The 25,191-nt window shown below is 31.7% G+C and overlaps 1 pseudogene; it reads right to left on the reverse strand.

Moving 5' to 3' along the window:
* Positions 1-5,429: 5,429 nt before the first annotated feature.
* LOC116023551 lies at positions 5,430-23,811 on the reverse strand (annotated as a pseudogene).
* Between the last annotated feature and the right edge of the window lie 1,380 nt (positions 23,812-25,191).

The following is a 25,191-nucleotide window of genomic DNA, read 5'->3' on the forward strand; positions in this document are numbered from 1 at the left end:
GCCACGCTTTTTGGTCGTTGGACACTTTTAGTCCTCCGTGACTTGTGCCGTCTGTGGACTGTGAATTAGAAGGGCTTTTTGGTCTTTTAATGAAATTAGAATAGTTCCTAAGAACAATGTTAAAGTAATGGTCTTTTATCAAAGTAAGTATAAACATTTGAGATTGGTTCTTAGTATTTTCCAATGAACAAGTTTTCATGTTACCATTTTCCTTATATGGACACATTTAAGTGAGAACAAAGCTTTCTGAAAAAGAAAAATATAACAATCTCATCCATCCACAAACAAACAATAGTTGAAAGTAAGGGGTATACGTACGTGGTAGCAAATTTGTAATATTACAAACTTTGGTTGCGAATTTAGTAAAAATTTGAAAGTGAATTAGATAATAATTAATTGTGCACTCAATATTTATAAGAATGCAGTCATATTTGTTACATTATAACATATCGGACAATTGCTCATTTCGTCCTTAAGTTATTGGCTAATTGTAGAATCCGTCCCTGAGTGTTGGTCATGCCCACTTTTAATCCTTAAGTTATAATTGACGTTACACTTTTCGTCCATGAGTTATACTGAAATTGTAAATTTCGTCCCTAATATTTTATTAGTAAAGGGACGAAAAGTGCAACGTCAATGATAACTTAGGAACAAATAGTAAGACCAACACTTAGAGACAAATTCTACAATCACCTTATAATTTAAGGAAAAAAAAGTGCAATTTTCCCTAACATATCAATGTAACTTACCGTGCAACCAACTTTTAGTGCATTATTAATTAACATTGGATTTACTCTTAAACTTAGACGTGTATTACAATTCGTATGTACTTGAACCTTATTCATAACTTTGTTTAAATACAATGAAGTATGACTAGATCGTTTGTCCTCTTACAATCAACAACTAACCAAATTAATCCCCTCCTATGCAACAAATCATTGGCCTTAACAATTTTTAATTGACAAATCTAGCTATCATTGCACATGTCAACAATATTCCTCTTATCACCATCATCTACTAATCACTTTATTTTTTTTTTTTCAGACTATAGAACCTCAGCTAGCCATGTGTCCAAAGGGAAAGAAGAGCATATTCAAATCTAAAAAGATAACCAATCAACTACTACTAACACTGCACTACATACATGGATATAACTGAAACTTTCTGTTCCATAAGTCCCCTCTTTCTCCATGAGTGCAATGTACTTGTTTAAAATATGATATTGATATGAAACATGTGTTTGGAGGAATCCAAATTAAGTGCAGCCCAAATTTTAGCCCTTTCTGTTAACCTTTACATATTTGTAGCAATGTTGAAAGCAAGGTCCTAACAAATTCAATGATTAATTAGATCAATATGACAATTCCAAATCATTGATTTGCATTCCATCATTACATGCATAATAAGATGTTAGTTGTTATATTGTTATGAGCATTTTTGTTTAGATAATTATTTAGGGTGTGTTTTGTTCATGGGGTTAGACACAAAGAATAGGAATGAAAGTCATATATACACATTGTTTGGTTAACAACTTTTTAAAATACAACACACAGGTATAAGATTTGATTACCCCTATAATTAAAAAATCAAGTACTTAATTTAAATTAGGTATCATCCCATTAATTGAACTTTATCTCTCCTCATTTTGTTGCCTCCTTACTACATAGGATTAGTGCTTTTAGATTTTTGTTTTGATTTTTTGGTCATATTGTGCATTGGATGTCATCATATTAGGATCAATTGCATTGATTTTTTAAAATCTTTTTAAAACATTTATTATAATTATAAGGTCATACATAACCAAACAACAATATCTGTAATAATTCAAATTCTAGCCTATTGACTAACATGCAAAACACTTTCACCAAAATTCATTCCAATTATCAAATATTTGATTTCCATTCTGATTCCAATTCCCATGTTCGAACCAAACACACTCTTAATTTATTAAGGTAATATAAAAAACAAGCCTACGAGTCGAATAAACCAATTTAACTTTATTTTTTTAAAAGTGTATAGTACCAATGTCTTTTCTTTAAGTTGGAAACTTAAATAATGAGAATGTTTACTTAATAATTAAAAGCAAATACAATTAATCATTCTGTGCCAATGAACATTTGACATTTATATGATCCCTAATCACAGAAGAGTAGATGGAAATGCTCCTCAAAAACTAGAAGTTGACTAATACTGTCCAGTTGAAAGTAGTGGAGGCATGTGCTCTACTGTCTACTTTTGAGAATGAGTAGAAAATTAAAAAAATATTCCTAAGCATAACATAAGTTTTCTATCAACCTTAACCATGTATCTAAGGGCAAAATGTTAAATTTATGTCAACTTGGAACCTAGGGTCTACGTTTTTTTGGAAGACTTTGACTGATCAGAGATAATTGATAAATACTCATTGTGAGTAGAATGTACATGCATGAGGTATGAATTTAGGGATTGATGAAGTGGCTCGTGATTTACCCCCTTCAGTGATTTTTGGTTAGGATTCTGAAGACATAAGATTAGTCCGGTGTATAAAAAAATCATGTCAAATTTTAATTTCCTCACCAATATTATTCTCTGATCCATGTGCAAGTTGACTGCCGCTAGCTGCAAAATTCTCTGCTTTTTAAATACATTTCCTTTCCCCATCGTTCTCTCTATTTATATCTCAACTATCGTTACACTATGGGCATGCATGCTTTCATCCCTTCTTCTTCTTCTTCTTCTCCTTCTTCTTCTTCTTCTTCTTCTTCTTCTTCTTCTTCTTCTTCTTCTTCTTCTTCTTCTTCTTCTTGTCGTCTAATTATATTGTTCCTATCCAGTGTTAGGGTCGCCTATCTAATCTGCTTGCAAATATTTGAAGATTACTTATAGATATGATGGGGTTTCACAACTGGACCGGGAAATACAAAAAGCTTGATCATCAGGCGGCGGCGAGGGCGGCGACGGAGCCCACACGGCGGCGGAGATGGCGTTGGATGAAAGTAAACGGAAGGGTGATGATACGAGGTCTGAGGCTGTCGCGGTGTCGTAGGAAGTTGAAGATAGAGTACTGTAAAGGGGCAATTGGTAAGATTTATAGTGAAGTGGTAAAGAGAGTAATGGGGGAGAGTGTTTGCCCTCAGATTTTGTTGTGTTGCCACTGGGGACTTCCTGTCCTATCTCACTCCATACCCAAGTCTGCCAAGAACCACCATGCACCATTGCGTCGAGTGTAGATTTTGTTGATATTCAATTAATTGTTATGTTCATGTATTTTGAATGATGAAGAGAATGTTTACCCTCAATTTTTATAAAACTAGAAATATAATTCGGGGTAGTATTTGTTCATAGCTACTTTCTCAACTTACTTATTGAAGCAAGTAAGTTTCATTCTTTCCAAACTTCACCCTGGTGACCAGTTGAATATTTATTGCATTTCAATCTTTTAGTTTAATCTAACGAAACATTATAATAAAATTCTTGAATCTACTCATTTCACAAACCAAACAATGAAATTAAATTTTTTGAGTACAAACCAAACTGAGAGTAGTAGTCAAAAAAACAATGAAATTAAATTCCGTACTTACCTCGCTGAAAATGGATTCTTAATCTAACGAAACACTATAATATTTGAATGAATTAATATTTCACTATAACTAAACAATGCAATTAATATTTAAAAACCCTAGCCTCCCTTTTCTCTCTAAAATCAAACGCCTTTCTCTGCTGCTCAACTTCGGCTTCCGGAGCTCTAATGGAGCTTTGAGCCGGCGGTTTTGGTCACCTTCTACGTTTGCTCTCGCTCTTCTTCCGCCCCGACCATCGTCGCAGCTCCGTCCGACTCTGACCACCGCCACAGATCTTCTTCTTCCGTTTTCTTTCCCTTTGAATAAAATAATAGTAGGTAGGTATTGGGTTTGTGTTGGTAGTCTTGAACTCCCAACCCTACTTTGACTTTACCCACTTTTTATTTTCTCTATTATTGTGTTTTCCTCTTGTTACTTTCACGAGCATTTTTCCTCTCGTTACTTTCACGGGCTTTTCATTTTCATTAGCATAAATCGTTTAGTTTGGTTTCGGCAAGTGTTGATCTTATCCTGGGCGAGCAAAAAAGAATGATGACGAAGACCCAGATCTTTGATGAAGCTTTAAGCTCCTTGAAGGAACATAGCTTCCTAGTTATGAAACAGTCTGCGATTCAAGTTTTCTATAGCATAGTTAGAAAAGTTGTTTCTATGTCTGACGGTAAGGAATGATTTACCATTTCATTGATCGTTGATGTAAACGTTTTATGTTATGAATTAATGGAATAGCTACGTTTTCTTTCAAAAAAAAAAAAACAATGCAATTATACTTTTATACCTTAAGTATATTCATTTTCACAATATCACATTTAGTTTTTTTCTTCCTCCTCCATATTTGAATGAATTAATATTAATTATTATAAAAAATCTAAAAATCCATGTTTAATTAATTTTTTTTAAAGTTTAAATAACTTAAAGTTTTCAAAAGGTAAGTGTAATTATTTTTTAAAAAGTTTTTTAAATAATTTTCAATCAATTAGTAATATCATTTTCCTTTTCCAATTTGTTTAGTTTCAGTTTCCTTTTCCTGTATGATCTTTTTATATTTTCAATCAATTAGTAAAATCAATTTTCTTTTTGATTTTATCTTTACTATTGTTTGGGCGGAAATTTTATAAAAAGATAATTTTATTTTTATTAATAGTAATATAGATATAGAAGTATAGATAAGTATTCGAATTATTATTATTTGTGTAAATAATAATTAATAAATTAATTTTTCTTATAAAATTACGCTGAATTTGTATCCATTATTCTCACAATTATAATATTTTAATTATTTTCAGAATTTGGTAAATAAAATTTTGATACCAATTAAATGTTATTAATTTTTTTACCAATTAATTAATAATATTAGTTTGTGCCAAAAAGTTGAATGGGAGAATTTTACTTTTATTAATAGTATTGATACTGATACGTGAATATAGAAACAATATTACCAATTAATAGATATTAGTTAATTTCCATTTTAAATTTTCTTACCGAATAAGTTTTATTAATTATTTGACCAATAAAACATTTAATTAATTGACTACAAAAGTTTGCGTGGAAAATGAAATAATAGGATTTTACTTTTATATAAAGTATAGATATAGATTAATCATACCATAATTATTATTCAAATTATAAAATATACATTTATTTAATATAATATGAATTCTACAACTATACATTTTTTTAAAAAAACATTATATGCTATAATTTTTCTATAATTTTTTTAAAAATATTTTAGCATTTAGAAACATTAAACAATTTTGTAATCCATCATAAATGTCAATTTTATATCCATTTTTCTCTCTACCCTTTAATCACTTCTCACCCTGTTCAATTTCTACAATTCTACTTAGGGTCTGTGTGACAATACAAAGGAAATAAAGTCAAAACAAAATATTCATTATAGTCAAAGGAAACTAAAGGTTCACTTTGGTGGAAAATATCTTCTTAGGTTTTTATAGTTGGAAGACATTTTCTAAATCCCTATATCTGGTAGCTCTCTTGTTTCTCTCTTTTCTCTCTCATTTCTCCCACTTCGCTCTCTCATTTCTCACTATTCTCTCTCATATCTCAATGCTCTCCCCCCATAAGCAAAGGCAGCAATTGTGTTAAACCTCAACGCCTTTGCCCACTTCTCACTTCTCCCACTTCTCTCTCTCTCATTTCTCACTATTCTCTCTCATATCTCAATGCTCTCTCCCCACAAGCAAAGCCTGCAATTAGTTTTTTGTTCTTCTTTCATATTTAAATCTAGATTGATCAATTGTGCTTAACCTCAATGCCTTTGCCCTTATCCAACACAGAGAATGAAGTACAACCCCCATGTTTCCAACTCTCACTGGAAGTGCCAGAAGGCGTGCGTAGGATGCTGATGAGCGCACCCCTCTTCTCGGATCTCTGGAACAAGTACAACGTCCATTCAATTCCCATTTGAAAAGACAACGAGGTGTTCGTACAAAATGGATCAACACTGTCAATGTCGATACACATCCAAGGTTGTGGTCACAAAAGGTTGTGTTCGTACAATATAGCTAAAGCCGAGACATCGTTAGGGGAAAACGAGTCCGTGACATGCAGCTGCTTGAAGCCTCATAATTAATCCAACTGAAAGGTGTGTTGAAAATTCATCGTTGTACAAAACGCTGAGAGGATTTCCATAGTTTTATGTCAGTCTCACTGGATAAGGAAAAATATATGTGCTTTTGAGCGTGCACTGCATAAGCTAATGTAAAGGAAAGGCACAGTTAATAATTAAACCATCCTCTTTTTTTTTTTTTTTTATCTTTTATTCTTTGTTTCATATTACCTGGTAATAAACTCTTTGCATGCATCTGCTACCTCTAGATCCACACAGGGGAGAGGACCATATGCATAAATATGTAAAGTTAGGAAACTGACGGTGCAACTGTTTGAAAATACAAAGAAATGGAGAAATAAAGTCATTGTATGAGTGAAGTTCAACCTGGAAAGTTCAAAGATGAATAATACAAAGTTGAATAATACAAAGTGTCTAGAATAACTTACTGCTTTACAACAACAAAAGTATTAATAATTTGAATCACAAATTAATCACAGAAGCATAAAAATCAAGCATTCCGAATTAATTTAACACCATCAAGAAATCTGTTTTTTTTCCAATTTGACTGAATTGAAGGATGAGTAAATTTGCAAATCATTGCTAAATGCAAAATCATTCTAGATAAGCACACTTTGGAACCACTTAATTTCCTAAGGAATGAGAAAATTAGTGTGTTTCTAAAGGTTGAGAGTTGAGACTTTTGTGCTTTTAAACAAAGTTAGCAATGCTACTAGCCGATTATTCTAATAGTAGCCAATTGTTCTAATAGTAGTATCCTTTGAGCTCATTTTCAATGTTAAATACTATGACCCTGTTTGGTAAATAATTAGCCTATCAACCAATTTTGGCTTATTGACCACTATTAGTTGTTTGGTTAATAAGCTTTTTGTAACTCCAAAATGCTAAAATTCAAAAGGTTACTCAAAGTAGGCTTTTCAATTAACTTTTTGAGAAAAGAAATTATACCAAATAGCTATCAGCTAACAGCCAATTTATCAAACAACTTTCTACAATCAACTAATATTATCAACAAATCATACCTTCTAACCCAAACAGCCAACCCAATCAGCCAACAACCATTTACCAAACCTGGCCTATATAGGTTTGCATTAACAGAAATATAATATCAATAGCTCCATACCATCCACAGAATTTCCTTCAACTTGCATATAGAAATCATGTGCAGCCTCAACTACTCCAACATGGGCATAGTGCAATGGTGAGGAAGCCTCTCTTTCCATGATCCCCCATTCCCCCCAGCTGAACATTGTTGTCACTATATAATAAAGACTGAAAAGTAAGCAAAACAGACACATATTGATAGGTAAAAACTGAAAATTAAACACAAAGTACACACAAATGCACATACATATATTGATAGGTAAGAATGCAAAGCACATAGTTTATTTTATTTGTGTGTAGGACTGCTAATGATGACTACATGCAAAGCTCAAATCACAGTTCGCACAGCCTAATAAAATTTCACCATTTTTGTGGCATGCCAAACAAAAGCAAACTAATACCACTTAATAAGTAATCACAGTTCACATAGCCTAATTAAATTTCACCATTTTTGTGGCATGCCAAACAAAAGCAAACTGATACCACTTATTAAGTAATCATTTGACAAGTCATACCACTTAAGTAATCATTTGACAATATAATACACAAAATTGACTAGGATATTGTTAGATAATGGCTGTCAGTAATCTGTAATGAAATTGCAAATTAATGGCCAAGTTTGGGAGTAGTTGTTTCAAATTGGGAATTAGAAATAGCTTTAGTGGAAAAATGGTGTTGGGAAAAATTCAGAATTGGGCAATTTGTTTTTTTACATCTCTGAATTTCTTAGTCAATTTGTCCACATACTAGAGCATGTGCAGCCTAGCAACCAATATGTATCAAGAAAGGCTACCTTTACTTTAGAAACAGTAAACAATTTTTTAATCAATCATAAATGTTAATTTTATATCCATTTTTCTCCGTATCCTTTAATCATTTCTCTCCCTGTTCAATTTCTACAATTCTACTTAGGGTCCGTGTGACAATACAAAAAAAATAAAGTCTAACACAATATATTCATTCTAGTCGAAGGAAAAAAGGTTCAGTTGTTGGAAAATGTCTTCTTAGGTTTTTAGTTGGAAGACATTTTCTAAATCCCTATCTCTCTTTTCTTTCTGTTTTCTCTCTCATTTCTCCCACTTCTCTCTCTCATTTCTCACTATTCTCTCTCATATCTCAATGCTCTCTCCCCCACAAGCAAAGGCTGCAATTAGTTTCTTGTTCTTCCTTCATATTTAAATCTAGATTTATCAATTGTGCTAAACCTTAGTGCCTTTGCCATTTTCCAACACAGAGAATGAAGTAAAACCCCCATGTTTCCAGCTCTCACTGGAAGTGCCAGAAGGCATACTTTACTGCACCATCTAGCGTGCACACCCCTCTTCTCGGATCTCTGGAACAAGTGTAACGTCCATTCAATTCCCATTTGAAAGGACGATGAGGTTATGGTGGTATGGAGGACATACAAGGGCCACAATGGGAAGATCATCCAGGTGTATGGACCGTACGAAATGGGTCAACACTGTCAATGTTGATACCCATCCAAGGTTGTGGTCACCAAGCCAAAGTTGGAAGTGCTGGACAAGGACCACAAGGCAGAGTTGCCAGTAAGGACAAAGGCAAATTCACCATCAATGATGTTGTTGCCGCTGCTGGAACTTCATCTATTGATCAGATTTGATAATACTATGTTTTCTTTCCTTGCTTCTATGATCTGAACTAAAAAGTAATCCCTATGTTTTCTTGAGTAACTGGGTATTTTTTAAAAATATTTTACCAAAGTGAACCTATTTCTAGTGCCTTTCGAAGCTTAGTTCAACATTGTGGGCCCGTGATCACTAAATTATTTGTCCTTCCAAAAAAATTTATAACCTCTAGTTCAAACAAGGTAAGGAAGCAACCACACAAAACAGTAAAAAGGAAAACATGTGTACATGAGAGAGAGAGATACTTTACTAGGCCATCTAAATCCCCTTCAGAAAGGTTGCATTCCCTGCATAGGTCTCCAGGGGTCTCAGTTCCACGCACAGTAAGCACAACAGTTTTCAAATGGGGCAAAACAACAATGAAGTATGTTGCTTTACACTTATCCTGAGAAAAGAATGTGAAACAGAAACTTTAGTTACATTTATGAGGATGTGTAAATGTCTGAACTCTAAAAGTTGCTTCAGATGAGAAAAGAGATCAAATAAGTAACCCTAAAGAATCTGTGCAAGTATAATTTACTTGTGTCTACAAAAAATACTATAATATTCAAAAGAAAGTATTATTTAAATAAATGACCCATAAAGCCAAAAATCACTTGTATAAAACATGCCCACAATTCCTTTTTTGTTCAATTAGCAGAGAACTGAGAACATCAACTAAAAGAAATACTCCGTATATTTTAGTGTACAAGGAAACGAAATGTAGCAGAAAACCCATAACAAATAAAGGGTGAAAAATATAGGGATTTCAAGTTTTCAACTCTCTACTGTGAATACAAACGGGTGTTAACTAGTTATGGGTATAAGACTGCAATACAATTGGTGAGTTGGAATCAAGAAGGGGCAGGAGAATGATTTTGGAATATCACAAACCTGTGCTAATATGTAGACTATTTGATGGCAACAATGAAATTAATATATGAATTCAGAAAATCTTGCTCCAAACTTAAATCGTGACACATAAGTCATAAGTTTGCAACTGTATTCAAATCTAAAAATAATTTACATGAGTGATTAAGAAATTTAACTATTTTTTAAAATCTTAGGATCTATATGTGCATGTGCTAATAAGTAGACTATTTGATGGAAACAATGAAAATAATATATGAATTCAGAAAATCATGCGCCAAACTTAAATCGTGATACATAAGTCATAAGTTTGCAACTGTATTCAAATCTAAAAATAATTTACATGAGTGATTAAGAAATTTAACTATTTTTATTCTAAAAAAAAAAAAAGAAATTTAACTATTTTTTAAAATCTTAGGATCTATATGTGCATGTGCTAATAAGTAGACTATTTGATGGAAACAATGAAAATAATATATGAATTTAGAAAATCTTGCGCCAAACTTAAATCGTGATACATAAGTCATAAGTTTGCAACTGTATTCAAATCTAAAAATGATTTACATGAGTGATTAAGAAATTTAACTATTTTTTAAAATCTTAGGATCTGTATCTTTTGTCGCAAAAGATAATCTACCATGCAGGCATGCAAGTATTCAAACATTCATTTCCTTTATTAGAGATCAGCATCCTAGTTCTTTGATTTTTTTTCCCTCTAGGAATTAGAATAGATCATGAAAATATGAGTACTTTGTACTATAGCATATAACCAACACTTCATATTCTAATATCTGTTATATTTGCCAATAATATTTAACCCAAAGCAGAGAGAATAGAAATGTAGTTTTGCACCATTTGCCATGAACCCATGCTATATAGAACCCTACTTGAATGCGCATGAAGTTTTCTTATTCCAATACAAATAAATCTTAATAGAATTTTTTTTGAACATGCTAGAGGATGGAACTGCGAAATTTAGGAAGCCACTCCTTTTGCCAATTGAACTAGACACATACATTGTCCCACTTTATATGTCCGGTTCAAATGATGATAGTCAACATGTTTTCAGTTCAAATTTTGTACTAATCAATTTAATGTTAGCAAATAAAAGTTATAGTTTTAGAAACAACATGTACATTGCTATTAAACACAAAGGCAACAAATTAAATTTGTAAAATAAAAATTTAAAAATAGCAAAAGAAAAGAAAAGTTAACTAGACCCTCAAATAATAAACAAGACAATAAAATGAAAGGGAAGGTACTTAACTAACAGTTTGTTTTTGTTTTGAGTTTTGAAAACAATATTTTCTTGTACTCTATATGTGCTATTATAAACTTCAAACTGTATTTTTGCAGAGACAATTTAAATAAAGCAAGCTAAATAATTTATAAAGAAAACTAAAATGCACAAATAGTTAGTAATAACCACGGTAAAGTACTAGCCCATCTAAAATGAGATCAATGGGTAATTAAGGGACCAAATAATTAAGGGACATTGATGATATTAATTACTCCTATTGCACTCTGTCTAGCATCAGCTTGTTACATAATGAGATTTCACATATTTTAAGTGGGAGAATTGAAATAATTGCTACATTAAGGCAATGCCTTCATTTTGTTAAGAACTTCTTTTACCTAGAACCAGTATTATATACTAAGAGAAAATACAGAAAAGATCTAGAGATGGTAATTAACAATAATAGAGCTCATATTTAGACTATGACTTACTTGGTTAACACGTCCCTTTCTAAGTACATCATCTGTCAATTTGACATATTTCAAGAAAGCTGCTGCATGACCTCACCACCAATTATCACCTTCAAGTAAAGGTCAACTGTAATAAACAGGTAAAAGCTGGCATATTAACTGCTCAAAACAAAATGTTGCACATAGTTTACAGATACAGAAAATTCAAATACCACTATACCAGTGCACATGAATGTTCTGAAGTAATCCAAACTAATATTGTTCCCAATATATATGTATAGAAAGTTTAATAAATAAAAATAACACACAAAACCAACAAGAGAGTCATTCATTAAGTCTCATCAGTCATCACTTTTCTTCTTTTACTTATATTTGGCACGTCAATATCATCCCTTTGAATCATAAGAATACCATAGCCAGCTAATGGTTTCCCATATCAACCCAAAATATTCTTATACAATTAGCATTATGTAGTGGAATATAGAGATAAGTGTAGCCAATTTGAAGTATTTGGCATGTTAACCACTGGCTGTATTTACTGTTAAACCTGTTTGTTTCATAAATACCATGTTGCTACAATTGATTAGAAAGCTCTTTTCATGGTAAAGATTTTCTTTGTAAAGGTTTTAAGAAAATTCTACTAGTGTATTCAAGAAGCTAAGTATTGATGCTTAATGCAACTACTTTCTGTGCAAACTAACCTTCAGTTAGCAGAAACCAATTTTTTTCCCATACATGAGTTAGCAATTATTATAGATTATGAAACGGTGGTCCAGAAGGTGGCAAAGAGCCAACACCAGCCAGACAAAAGCAGCAGGAGAATGAAACAAGAATAAAAGAAAATTATTTTATGTTTTAGGGAAACTAGAAATCCTTCCATCTCTAGAAGTCCAAAGTAACTAGGAAAGTGTTGTAATCAAGTAACTCTTAATGCTTCTATGATTCCTAACTTGAGTTTAGGAAACCATCCTAATCTCAATTTTGAGCACTATACTCCCCCTCAAGTTGTTGCACCCCAAAAAAAATGAAAAAAAATAAAAATAAAAATGCTTTGCATGTTCAATTAGTATAGAAATCATCAATAAAGATTACCAGTATATTTGACCAAAATCCTGATCCGTTAAGCCTCAAAGATCTGATACAAACGCAGCAAGCAGTTTATTCATGAAGCCAAAACTAGAAGTTGGAACTGTTGGATAATAGGAAAGTCTAGTTCTATTCCTAGTAGGAGTATGCTTGGTTTCCCATTCCTAGTAAGGGTGGGTTTAGTACAATTAAATATTTGAGGGACTAACTGAAATTAAGTCTAAAAATATTAAAGGGTATTTATACTAAACTAGGTAGGTTGTGAAAGGGAAACCAGAAATCCTTTCATCTCTATGGTTCTTAAACTACTAGGAAAGTAAAGTAATCAAGTGAATTCTACTTTGAGTTCAGGTAACCATCCTAATACAGAGTATCAATCTAGGAACACCGAACACTCTTAAATATTCTAAAATAAACATACTAGTGTAAAAATCAGGGGAAATGGGAACAAGAAAATAGCCATGAATTTTGGCCTTCAAAAAGCTTATGATTGGCTTAAAACTGCATAGGAAAGGGTGCAAGGGTTGTAGGAACCATTTGTTGAATTCCATAGATACACGCCCTAGGAAGTGAATAACAATGTGCTACTAGAGAATGGGGTTGAAAACTCATAATTACATGAAGACTAGAATATTTGGAGATCCATAAAAGTTATCTTTTCTCAATTCAAAAAATACTCCAGAACTAATTAGGAAATTAACAATCGCCACACCCAACAAGACAATTTACTAAACAAAATTCAAACTCAAAGTCACCAAGTCTGGAGACTACAACCCCAAAACTAAAAATTCCCAAAATGCAAATAAAAACAGAACAAAGAACGAAAAGTACTCAATCTAAGAATTTAAACTAATGATGCAAGCTCGCGAATAACTTCTACTTCATCGAATAAACCCAAAGTATGCCCCAAACTGCAAAACACCAAAGCTCTTCAAGGTCTCAAATTTTTGTTGTCAATTATTTCCATAAAAGGTGTATTTAACATCACAAAGCATGTAGAAACAAATACATTTCTAAGTTCTAACCTTTTACGAGCCCAAGGAGAGAAGACACCTTGCCTACATAGCCATGACAATGGAAAAAGTATTGGATTTCTTCCAACATCAAGTAACAGACCCTGTATTGTACCCTTCCACATTAAAACACACTACAATAGGTTGAGATATTTTATAGAAATTGATAACTAAAGTCAGCATACAGTATACGCAGCTTCAGCAAACGGATGAAAGAGAGCAGCCTCATGGATCATTTCCTCAGGTACTGGTAGTGGCTCTTCACATAATTTAGAGGATAAACTATATCTATGCAATAAAGCTAGTCCTGAATATCAACAAAAGATCATTTTGTTTACTTAACATAGTAAAGGAAAACTTGAAGTAAAACAGTGTAGAACTTAAACACTCATCACTCTTCTGTGAGTTCTAACACAAGAAGAAAACAATGCCAAACAAAAGGATTAAAGACAATAATGCAACAAGTAATTATGAAAGTATATCATGAAATGTCTATGCAAAAGAGATTTCAAAATCCAGTCATTCATTATTCATCAACTACTTCATCACTTCCACGTTCCATGTCTACTGCAGTACTGCACTACTGCTACACTATTTTCAGCTTATAACATACATGGCAACACAGGTGGCCATTCAAATTGGAGGCAATAACTTGAAATTTCTGTAATATTCTACGTCAACAATTTAAATTTCAAGAAATTGCATATTGATGTAAAGCACAGGAAAAAGTGAAGAACCATACAGCTATCTACATCTACATTTTGACAGTAAATGCTGTATCAGAATGGAATTTTTCTAATCAAAGATGGGATTCAGTTGGTATGGGAATATTCTAGATGTTACACACTTGAGTGCAATGCAGCAACCAATTGACTCATTATGACTAACAGTGGGGCTACATAAATTACCATGGGAATGAAAAGGAGAACCGTGTTTTGCTGCCACTTTTTACCAGTTAAGAAAAGCTCTGCAAGATGGAGTTGAAAATATTGTTATCTTTGGTGCTAAAAGGATCAACATAAAATTTTCAGTAAAATAATTGGAAAATAACCATCCACATGATTTACAATTGAGCAACATCATGTAAGCATTAATACATTCAAAAAATAAATTTAAACAAAAAACAAAAACAAAAAAAAAAAAAAACAAAACACACACACACACACACACATCAAATATACCATATTCTTTCAAAAGGCCATGACAGAACCAGGTTTCATGTTCCCCCATTCTCCTCAATAATAAATACTCTGTAAATAAGAACAAAATACACATGAAGCAATTCAAAACTAAGATTACCTAGAACACAACCAGTCGATGGATCATCTTGATATATAAATTTCATGAGAGTAAACAGAAAATAAGCCGCCCCCAGAAATTGCAGTGCAGTAATTACTGCAGCAAACCGAGTCCACCATAACCATCTCCGGTATCTCCTCTTTAGTGTAACGTAATAATCAATCAAGAAACAAAATTTAAAACTCAAAATGATGATGATTAATGATTTCACTGAAAAATATTTGTAATATTAAGCCGATTGAAATGAAAAACTAATATTAAAGATCTTCGAAATCATTTATAAAACGAAAAGAGGGAAAAGTACCTGGCGTATATTGGGATGGGATTTGGAATTCGGAGCGAGGATGGTGAAAGCGAAAGCCCTTCTGGATGACTCCAGTGCGAATTCTAGCGCAAGAGACCGATGGCGGAGATGGCCGCAATGTCGGCCCTCCCGCATGACGGAAGACTGGCCTCCGCCGCCATCACGACGGAGATTCCCAGGACAATGATCATGCTCCAAGAAACCACGCCGGCTATCGCCCTCTCCTGATTTGAATTTGGATGTGAGCCATTTTACAATGAGGCGTTTCTTAGAGGTGTCCACGGTTCGGTTCCGGTCCGGTTCCGGTTCGGAACCGCCGGTTCACGGTTCCAAGATAGCCGGAACCGGAACCGGAACCTTACCTAGACGGTTCCAGTCCGGTTCCGGAACCGGCGGTTCCGGTTGGAACCGCCAGTTAGAACCGGACTTCTCTTCTTTTTTTTTTAATTTTTTTTTTTTGTTTTAGCGCATCAGCGCTGGACGCAACGATGCAAAATGCATTGTTGCTTCAATTAGCGCTGATGCGCTGTTGCTTGTAAACATATTACATAATATAATATATATTATATTATAATATAATATATATTATATTATAATATATGTTATTTAGTATATATAATATAATATATATGTTATTTAGTATATAATACAATACTATATATATAAATATACACGGTTCCAAACCGGAACCGTCCGGTTCCGGTTCGGAACCGCCGGTTCCGGTTCCAAATATCATGGAACCGGAACCGGAACCTTATGGGTTCCGGTTCGGTTCCAACAGTGCACGGTTCGGTTCGAACCGGACGGTTCGAACCGAACCGTGGTCATCCCTAGCGTTTCTCTCTCCGTTGAAATATGCAAATATATATAGCTTCCATTTTCTCAGACTATCTCAGCTTTTTGAATCTTTTATTTATTTACAATCCCACCCCTCCTCGAAATAGCCGTTTGAATTTTTATTTATTTACAATCTCACCCCTCCTCGAAATAGCCGTTTGAACGTTTATTTATTTACAATCTCACCCTTCCTGGATCAGAAATGTTTCTCCTAAAATAAGTTTTACTTCACTGTAAAATCAATTTTTAAAATTTTCATGAAAAATAAATGTCAAAAGTATTTCTCAAATAAATATTATTTTTAATTATGTCATATATTAAAGTGTACTTTTTTTTTGATATATTAAAGTGTACTTTTCTTCATCTTCTTGTCATTTTACATGAAATGTGTTAGTTATATTATATGACTTACTCATGCGAGAAGCACTTTATAAACAAACAAAAAAAATTAAAAAATGTGTTTATTGTATCATATTAGTTACCCATGAAAGAAGATTCCCATAAAAAATATTTTATCATGTATATATTATCATATTAGTATATGTGTTTGGTTTAAAAGTACGGTATACTCTTTCACAATTGCTTTAGCCAAACGATTTTCGCAAATGCATCCAATTCTCGAATAATATATAGGTTACCTTTTTTAAGTTATAAAAAAAAATTAAGGGGAAGAGAATGAGTTTACCCCTAAAATTCACAAAACTTTGGAAGAATGTATAAATAATTATATGAGATTCAAGTGAATTTTGAAATATGTTTGAGCTAAAAGTAAAACGTGCATTATTTTTAAAAATAATTTTGAAAACATTTAAATTTTATTCTTAAACACAAATAGTAATATAGATTAGACATTGAAACTACTACACTAGTTACTAACACCAATTTACACGGACTGATTGTAATAATAGGACTCACATTAGAACTTGATAAGTCAATACTACGGACTCGGCGAGACCATCATAACACAATGACTTGATAGGCCTAATTCAGGTTGATGGCTAGTGAAATTAAAAATAATAAAATAATTATTCATTACTTTTGATCTTTAATGAAGATTTATTTTTACTTCAAACTTTTGCAAAGATTTTTTGTACATTTTTATATTATAATTTTATTTATATAGTTAATTAACTATAATAAAAATATGTCAAAAAATAATTTTTTAATTATATTTATAAGTTTTAATAATAAAATAAATATAATTTAATGAAAAAAAATTATAATGTACTTGTAATTAGAATACATCAAAATAATAATTATTAAACTGTACGTAAATTATAATAAAAATATGTAACTTCATAAATAATAAATTATATATTGAAATATATAACTTTTTAATATTTTTTAAATTGTTTTTATTTTTGGGCTATGGACAGGGCTAGTTCAAAATTTAATTTGACTACGCTAGCGCAATTCAATGAGTAAGCAAACTAATGGCAAGCCAAGTCTATCCAAACTCGTTCAATTAACACATCTAGTCTCGAACTAGTTAAAAGTCAAGAAGGGGGTGGGGAGGGCAAAGAGGGGTGGGTTTGGTTGAAAACACTTTATAAAATTTTTAGGTAAAATTTTTTGTGCAAGAGATGTGCACAATAAAAGTCTTTTACTAGTGTACTCAAAAAAAAAAAAAAAAAAAGTCTTTTACTAGTCTTTTAAATTTAGTTTGAGTAAATATTAATTTTGGTCCCTTGACTATCATAGTTGAAGCACATTTAGTCCTTGACTATTGCTTTTTTCTAATTAGGTGCATGACTTTCAAATAAGTATCACATTTGGTCCTCCGGTCAAACTTTCAGGCCACATATTACTTGAATTCCAACCGGAAAAATAAATAATTAGAAGGGTATTCTTGTCTTTTCAAATTTATTTTATTTACCTATTTTATTTTTATTTTTCTTTTCCCTTTCTTGTCCTTCATCAAACCATAAAAGGATGAAATTAAAGGCAGGCTTGTCGAATTAAACTGGATCAAGTGGATTACAGCGTCTTGCATTGTGAATTTGTGATCAGAAAGCCTAATGCAACAGCTGCGCTTCTTTTCGTCAAACTCTGACAAGCTATGGAACCTTCAATGAGGGAAAACAAAAATTTTATTCTTGCAAACTATATGTAAAAATTGACTCATCATTAACGCAAAAAGACAGGGTAGATAAGGGCATTGTTGTGAAGTGGAATTCAATTAAAGGATACAATAGGCATTGAAAAGACCTTACCGGCTACAAAACAAGTTTGCATCTTAAATCATAAATTTGTTTTGTAATATGTGTTTACATGTGTGTGATATGAATCATAACAAATAAATAATGTAAAAGAGAGTAGAGTATAGAGGGAGCGGGTGTTTATATATATAGTGGTTCATCGAGTGGTATAATCCATTTAATCTACTATTTTGCTTAACATTAATGAGGAATTTTATTGTATTTATATTATCACAAAAATACGAGTAACTCTTTCACAAAGCTACTCAACTAGATAGTTGCGGTCGTTCTACATCTTCAATAGTCTTTCGCAACAAAGAACTTCCGATCCACTAAGTTCATTTTTGTTTCAATGCTCTAACATTTCACTCCAAAGATCAGTCGCCAAGTCTCCTTGAGCTACTTTGCCCTCCAACACCTTCAACATCAAGGTAGAAAGTTGTTTATCTAAGATTAGACAATATAATGTTGGACACTTCTTAAATCTGGATGATTCAATTTTAGCTCAAAAGTATTAAATTTACCGCCTTGAATGCTTGTAGGTTACGTTCTCTCTTTGTGGTGTACTCTCAAGATTATTGTCAAAGATCTAAAAAATATTAACCTTCTTCTAAGCTTCGAAAGAGTTTTAATTTATTCATATTTCATAAAAATCTAGTACGTTTTCTAAGCTTGAGCATTTGCCACAATGTTTTGAGTTAGGTCAACTTTCAACTTGGATTGAGTTAATTAAATAGTTTTGAATTTTTCTAATCGAAATGATGAATTTCATGCATGTATTTATATACTAAAAAGGATAATAGGAAAATGAAAGTTTTGATTCTAAAAGTATACTCATGAAATTGAAGAAAATAAAAAAAGAAAAGAAGAAGAAGAAGAATTGAAAAGCTTTGCTTAGCTTATCTTGCTACATTGAATGATTGAAAATAAATGTGCGTTTGGACTAGTAAAAATATATTATAACTTTCTAAGGGCTTTAAAATGTGTTGTTAGAGGGCTCTCTTGTACACACAAGATGGGGGTTGTAACTTGTAAGACTTTTTATTCAAAAAATAATTCCTCAAATAAACGATATGAAAATTTTCAAAATATAATTCAAGATTTGTGTTATACACACTCTCTTTAGTGGATGGAGAAGCTCGCTCGCGTCTTTATCCAATTGGACAGAGAAGTCGTTCTTGATTGGAAAAATAAACATTCTATTTTAAATTGACTCAATTGCATTGAATTTAGAGGCTAATCGGTTCAATTGTATCTAACGGAAGCTTTGTATATTTAGGGATATTATTATTATTTTTTAAGTAAACTCAATTTGTGACCCTAATCGGTAAAGGATTACAAGAAAGTAAATCAACCTTCAAGAAGGTGATAGACAGTCTATACAAAGAGTCAAACTTGAAATCTTATAGTTACCAAGTCAATTATTCGATCAACTTGGCTGCTGGGAGTTGCCACAAGTAGTATTTGACCCTTTACCTATGAGATAATAACTAATTAAAAAATGTTTATGATATATTGATATATATTAGATAAGATAATGATTAGTTGATACAAAATACATAAGATTTATGATATTATAAGATTTGGAGACGTATGTTTATAAATTATAATAATAAAACATTGATTTTATTTATTTTTTTAAATTAAAATTTTTTGTTAAGCAATTAAAGTTTGACACGTTCTATAAAAGCTCATCTTTGCTTAGACTATGGGATAAAATAATGGGATGATTCTATTGGACAATGAATAGGGGAAGACTATTATTTATTTATTTTTTTTTTTTTTTGCTTCTAAGATTAGTTGTTGAAGACGGTATTACGGTAAGTCGGTAACGTACGTAGATAACAATAAGTCAATAAGCCGCCAGTCGGCACTTCAACTACAAATTTTTAATTTTTTTTTTTTTTTTGTCCGGTTCAATTGGTCTTTATATAATAGATAATAGATTGAGAGGCAAGGACTTTGGATTGAGCAATGACAAATGTCGCAGTGAGAAAATTATACAATGGACCAGCTACCGTGTTCATTTTACATTGTGGACCATAATTTAAAATAATATTCAGAATATATATGTCTACCACTAATATATTATGTATCGTTAATAAATTATGTATCTGTACATAAATTGAAAACACATATAATATATTAATTATATGCATATAATATGTCAATTATAAACATATAATATGTTAATTATATGTACATAATATGTTAATTCCATGTAACAAATAATTTTACATACATATCCATTCGATCATACCATGATTGCTAACATGCCAATATCAATTTTCAAGTATATTGTATCAAGATGTATATTAACCAAAAACAAATGATAAGCCATATGATAGATGAAACTTTAGAGTTAATTTCACTTTTAGTTTTAGATTTATGGGTAACATTCTATTTTTGATATTTTTTTTCCATAAAATCACTTGTTGGTCTTAGAATTATGTGTTATGACCATTTTTTATCATCTGTCAACAAACATATTTAAATGGTGTTAAATATGAGGGTATTTCAATCTATTAAGTTCAAAGTGTTAATTTTCTTTTTTGGTCATTGATTTATGTGTCATTCCACTGTTGTAGAGGCGCAAATTGCAATTGAAGAAGGCATGAGACTCTAGCCGTGAATTAGGATTTTTTTTTTCAATAATGCGCACACACATTAGTGGGTCAACCCACTTTTTATTTTTAAAAAATACCAAAATGTTCTCGTAGTTAATGCCGTTTAAACAAATTTGTTGACCGAAGATAAAAATAATCATGTCACAATAATAGTAGGGCTAACAATGAATGCTCTGGAAAAAAATAAAACTGAAATAATACATTTAAATTTAGGATCAAAAAATAAAATTAACTCTAAAACTTTATATACCTAATAACTATTTACATATGACATTCGGTATTTTTACCACGATAAAATTAATTGAGATTTTGTCCAAACCACGCTCGAAGAGTAAGGCCTTATCCCTGCAAATCTCTCTCATCCTCAAAAATGAATCTCACTTACACATCACCTAATTTGCAATTCATTTATTATTCACACTACATCCCTACAAATCTCTCTCACTTTAAAAAATGGGTCTCATTTCATATTATATTATAAATATAATAATAAAATAATAATAGAAGAAAATTAAAAAAAAAAAAAAAAAGTAGGTTGCTTGTAGCTTTGCTGCCATTTTGACAGCAAAAGCTGCCAAACATTTATGGCTTACAAATTTGCAAGCCATATGACTATTAAAAATAAAAAGAAAACATAATTTTTGTTTCTATGTCAACTTGTCAATATCAAATTGGCAGGGATAAGGTTAGCATAATTCTTGCTCTAAAAAAAGCTTACTGAAAACTTTATAAAATGGTGAAACCTAAGATGGCTTATGTGGTAGGTGACAAGAATATTAATATTGTAATTTTTAACATATTTTAAATGTCCAGTCATAGACATGTTCGTAAGAGCTGGTTCGATTGGATTGTTACGTTATTGGTAAATTATTCTGTGGACCATGGTCACATAGATGTGATCATGAATGCAATATACATTTTTAATATATTAAAAATACATTATTTGTGTATGAATGTACATTATTTGATAATATATAAAAAATCATGTATGTACTTTCAAATAATGTACTTCATGTATATAAATAATATACTTTTAATATATTAAAAATGTACTTTTTAATTATGGTTCACACGAATGTGTGGATCATGGTCCATGGAATAATTATTGATTTTTATTCTGGCCAAATAATAAAATCGGTTAATAAAATTATAAAAATTTAAAAGGCTTGGTATAAAATTGTCACATCAAAAGATTTGGCTAATATTGTCGGATCAAATAGTAAAATTTTAATCATTTTTTTTATGAATACATCTAGGTAGATAATATTAAATGTGATGGGACATGGCACCTCGGGGTCCATTTTATTGGATAAGTCTTAGTCTAATTGGAAAAATATTAGAAGAGGTGCTACAAAGTGGTATCAAACTCGCAACCTCTGATCTAGCATAACAATACAAATATAAACCACCTCAGCAACTCAAATTTCATGTACTAGAAGACAGGATGCTCTACTTAGCCGTGTGGAGATCGTTGACATTCAGGCAGTGGGGGACACGTGTATGGCCAATATTGAAGGCAAGTCAATGTTGTACATTTGCCAAGCATCTTAGAAGTCTTCAACAATATAAATAAGATGTTTGTCTCCCTTTAGATATCATCCCTTGATTCACAACCTCCCTCTTGGTCAAGTGGTTTGTGGTCCTAACCTTCGGTTCATACATTAGGATTTGATTCCTAGCAGTAACATTATTATTCTTTAGTGCACATCATTTCTTTAAATTGAACTACTAATCTTTATTCTTAGTCCACATCATTTGTTTAAATTGAATTAGTAATCTAAACATCTCCATCATATTGCGGTTAACCGAACAGTTTTAACTTAAGTATTAATTTAAAGGTAATTTAAAAGTTCAACCGTTAACTGAATTGAACTTTGTATTACTGAATTAACTGAACCGAATTTTTTTTGGTAATTCGGTTAGTTAACCGATTAACCGAAGTTTTTAACCTAACGTTTTAAATCTTTAAAATAGTACCTATAAAAATAAATTCAATTAAAATAATACCTATAATAATATATCCATAAGAAAATATACAAACACAATATCATAACAACACTACAAACATAAAAGCACAAATTATAAAGTCCAAACATTCATATATATATATATATATATATATATATATATATATATATATATATATATATATATATATATATATATATATAATTTCGGTTAACCGATTGTTTCGAACCGAATTAACCGTTAACCGAAATTTTGTATATGCTTAAATCATTAGTCGGACTGAAGTTTTTCGGTTAAATTAAAGAACAATTAATCGAAATTCATCAATTTAATTTGGTGAGTTAACCGAACTTTAACCGAAGTTTGCATACCCTAAAAAATAACAAGAGAGTTCACTATACTGTGTTTGAAACCTTAATTAACTATTAGAGTTTTGTTATTATGTTAGGATCACAAATAACAACCTAGCCTGATAGAGCTTGGTAACTCAGTGGCTTAGCAAACAGGGCTAAATACTTGTGTATACAAGGGATCTGTCCACTTTGGACATAACCATATCCTTAATTTGTAACTATCGAGTTTCAGACCTTGGTCTATACTTGTCCCAAATACTGTCTACTAAACCAGTGAGTTAAAACGTGGTAATATGTAACATTTAAAAACATTATACACAAGAAACTCTATATCTATGCATCAATATCTAGGAAGTCCATTCAACAAACCTTTGGAGGCCAACCCAGACATGAACAAAACATAAGACTCCTTAAAATTAAACTGACGATGCTGCGGAAACAGGCGCTCCATCTTCACCTTCAGATGCATCTTCTTCAGCATCTTCGCCGCCGTGACGATGCTCCGCCTTTGAGCCGCCGTTAGGCCGCCGTCTTCCACCACCTCTTCCTCGATCGTCGCCAGCTTCATCTTAAGTATCTCCTCAATGTCCATTCTTGACTCTGATCTCAAATTCTTCCTGCTCTTGCTGGGGACTGCTATACACAACATTTTCCCAGACGATACTCTCCTCATCGTAAGAGAAACCTAGGAGAATTTATGTATATATGTCTGTGTGTATAAATATGTGTGTATAGATATATATATCTCATCAAATTGTTGAGAAGTGATGGAAGATGAATGGAAGGTGGAAAAACTAGAGGTTGGGGGTGTGGGACTAGTTCTAAAAGATGAATGGGTAGTTGTGCTCTTTACAACTTGGCTTAATCATGACAAGCTTTAACTAATAATAAATATATTAATTGATTAATTTGAAAGCTTAGCTTTATGCTGCTATGATAATTAATAATACCGGTTTTGGTTGATCCGTAAGGACTAAGTAGTTCGTGATGAACAAGGCTTGATTTGATATCTGCTGGTAGACTGTGTCTCTTGTTATTGACCAAGTTCAAATGCTATTTTAAATGGATCACTTTAATTTGCTAGGTAGTATAATATATAGGATAATTTATTTTATGGTTAGGAATTACGTTTAGCAAAACTAATGTACAAAAATTAAATTAAACAATATTATATAGTGTATGGACTTATTATGTATGTACTTTTACCCGCATAAACAACAGTCAATTCATTCTCAATTTTTACAACATGCATTATTATTTATACCTAGTCTTACCCATATATATAAGGGTGAGATCATGGCCCTGTTTGGTAAATGGCTGTTGGCTGATTGGGTTGGCTGTTTGAGTTAAAATGTATGATTTGTTAATAATATTAGCTGATTGTAAAAAGTTGTTTGATAGATTGGCGGTTAGCTGATAGCTGTTTGGTATATTTTTTTTCTCAAAAAGCTAATTGAAAAGGTTGTTTTGAGTAGCCTTTTGAATTTTAGTATTTTAAAGTTACAAAAAGCTTATTAACCAAACAACTAATAGTGATCAAATAAGCCAAAATTGGCTGATAGGCTGATTATTTACCAAACAGGGCCCATATGTCGGTTGTGATACCATGGACCAGGGTCCACCTTGCAAGGTGACTCTGGTCCTAAACGACATTAAATTGTGTATTTTAATATTGAAATTATAAATTTTCAGAATGTAAATTGTGTTTCTAAGTCAAAATAGATAATAATTGTACTAAATTTTAAAAGATATTAAATTATGTATTTTTAGTATTAGAATTGACTGCAGTATTTGAAAGAAACTTGTAACTACAAAATAAGGTAATCAATTACATATATGTTAATATTGTGTGTTCGTAGTATATAAATTGTAAATTTTTAAAAGGTAAATTGTGAACATTTAATATATAAATTATGTATGGGTCGCAAGGTGGACCCGGATCCACATAATAATTTGCCGATCATATGTGAACTTGGCTTCCCATGTGGACGTGTGGACTATTGAAAACTAATAATGTTAAGATGAATAAGACTTGTGTGAGACTGTCTCACCG

This window comes from Ipomoea triloba, chromosome 6, assembly GCF_003576645.1.
Source record: "Ipomoea triloba cultivar NCNSP0323 chromosome 6, ASM357664v1".
NCBI classification, from domain to species: domain Eukaryota; kingdom Viridiplantae; phylum Streptophyta; class Magnoliopsida; order Solanales; family Convolvulaceae; genus Ipomoea; species Ipomoea triloba.